Genomic DNA, 2,500 nt, shown 5'->3' with positions numbered 1-2,500 from the left:
ATACGCACAGCGTAATTTATTATATAAACAATATATGCGTATAAATTACGGTTAAACCGGATGAAATATGTCACAGGGAATAACATTTTTATGACCGCCCAGCAGTAACTCTATTGTGCTGAATAGACGTCAGTGATTGGTTGAAATTACAGAAATACGACAACTTTAATATGGAATAACTTGCGAACTCTTTTTTTTTTTGTTAAGAAGGCTAAGAGTAAAAGATGTTTTATATGACATATTCTACCAGTGTCCCAAGTTTCAAAGTGTTTCGTTAGTGTTTCGTTAAGAAAACACTGGCGCCCCCGTTTTAAAATAGATCCAATGCTTACTTCCAGATGCATGGATTTTATTTATAATCTTTGGAGGATACCGAGAAATCCGAATATCTGGATCCTTCTGATTTGACGGGCAACATTTTTCATTTATGTTTTATGTAGTGTTTTGGTACCGAAACACTTTCAAACTTCGTATACTTGTATATCTTGTGTTATAGAAAGGATAAAAATTTTCGTATTCGAAGTTATTTCATGTAAAAAATTGTCGTATTTCGGTAATTTCAACCAATCACTGACGTCTATTGAGGTGAAAACAATTACTGCCGTGGAATGTAAACAACATGCTCTAACGGTGTCATGGGATCTTTTCCCTTGAATAAAATTAGTGCCATAGTTTGTCAACAACAACTATCGGTGGTACTGTTATTTATGACATCGTTCGTGCGTTTGTACTGGTTTTAGCTTTAGGGTTTTAGGTATGTATATACGAGGGGCTTCTTCCAGTTTCCATCTACCAAATCCACTCACAATGCTTTGGTTGGCCCGAGGCTATAGTGGAAGACATATGTGCACAAGGTGCCACGCAGTGGGACTGAAACCAGAACCACGTGGTTGGGAAGTATGGTTGTTATCATGCAACCACCCGATTCCCAAGAACGGAAGCGAATGTAACAACTATATAGGAAATGGGTGAAATAAAATCTAAACTTAGAAACTTTAATATACTACCTTAAACTAACTAAAAAAAAGACAAACAAAATAATGAGCGTTCCCATGCCGGGAATCGAACCCGGGCCGCCTGGGTGAAAACCAGGAATCCTAACCACTAGACCACATGGGAGAACTGCTGGTTAGTGACAGTACATAAAGTTTTATTTAAAATGTTGCTCTCTTTCTGCTACCATGCTCTTTCTATGACATGATGTTCACTGACTACTGCGGTTCTGAGAGTCAGCGTGAAAAATTTCATCAATATTCCAAATTTGAAAATTTTCACTTAGTTTTAAAATTTCAGAAAATGCTTAATTCCAGATGCATGGATTTTATTTATAATCTTTGGAGGATATCGAGAAATCCGAATATTTGGATCTTTCTGATTTGACGGGCAACATTTTTCATTTATGTTTTATGTAGTGTTTTTGGTACCGAAACACTTTCAAACTTCGTATACTTGTATATTTTGTGTTATAGAACAGATAAAAATTTTTGTATTCGAAGTTATTTCATGTAAAAAATTGTCGTATTTCGGTAATTTCAACCAATCACTGACGTCTATTGAGGTGAAAACAATTACTGCCGTGGAATGTAAACAACATGCTCTAACGGTGTCATGGGATCTCTTCCCTTGAATAAAATTAGTGCCGTAGTTTATCAACAACAACTATCGGTGGTACAGTTATTTATGACATCGTTCGTGCGTTTGTACTGGTTTTAGCTTTAGGGTTTTAGGGTTAGGGTTCGGGTTTTAGAGTTAGGTTTAGTTTTAGGGTTACGGTTAGGGTTATTATTATTTTTGCCATAACCTCACTCATAACCCTAACCATAAAACCCTATAACTCATAACCATAACCCTAACCCTAACCCCAACCCTAAACCCAACCCTAACCCTAACCCCAACCCTAAACCCAACCCTAACCCTAAATCTAAAACTCGAACCCTAACCATATAACCCTAAACCCTTACTAGGGAACAATGATATAATTAAACAGGGAATAACACTCTTGACACCGGCAAAAATTATTGTTTACAAAGACAGCAGTAACTATTCAGCTGAATAGACGTCAGTGAATGGCTGAAATTACAGAAATACGACAACTTTAACATGAAATAATTTGCGATGTACAATTTTTTGTTAAGAAGGCTAAGAGAAAAGTTGTTTTATATGACACATTCTACCAGTGTCCCAAGTTTGAAAGTGTTTCGTTAGGAAAACAAGTGTTGCCCGTCAAACCAAAAAGATCCGAATATTTAATAAGTTTACAGTCGCTTAAGATATTCATCGTGAGAAGCGTGAGGCGAGAGAGAGGAGGTGAGAGAGAGAGGAAGTGAAAGAGGGGGAGGCAAGAGAGAGGGGAGGCGACAGAGAGAGGGAGGAGGCGAAAGAGCGGTGAGGCGAGAGAGTAGTGAGGAGAGAGAGAGGGGAGACGAGAGAGAGAGAGGGGGCGAGAGAGGAAGGAGACGTAAGAGAGAGGAGGCGAGAAAGCTGTCAGGCTAGAGAACTG

The 2,500-nt window shown here is 38.2% G+C and overlaps 1 non-coding gene across 1 annotated transcript; it reads right to left on the bottom strand.

Annotated features, from left to right (window-relative positions):
• Window positions 1-1,047: 1,047 nt before the first annotated feature.
• Window positions 1,048-1,119, bottom strand: Trnae-uuc (transfer RNA glutamic acid (anticodon UUC)). The gene has a single exon. It is a non-coding gene; the product is annotated as a tRNA-Glu (tRNA).
• Between the last annotated feature and the right edge of the window lie 1,381 nt (window positions 1,120-2,500).

The sequence above is a fragment of the Octopus bimaculoides genome, unplaced genomic scaffold (assembly GCF_046866305.1).
Source record: "Octopus bimaculoides isolate indiv1 unplaced genomic scaffold, ASM4686630v1 contig162, whole genome shotgun sequence".
NCBI classification, from domain to species: Eukaryota; Metazoa; Mollusca; class Cephalopoda; order Octopoda; family Octopodidae; genus Octopus; species Octopus bimaculoides.
Note: the sequence above shows the minus strand (reverse complement) of the source record. Positions and strands in the feature narration are given on the sequence as shown.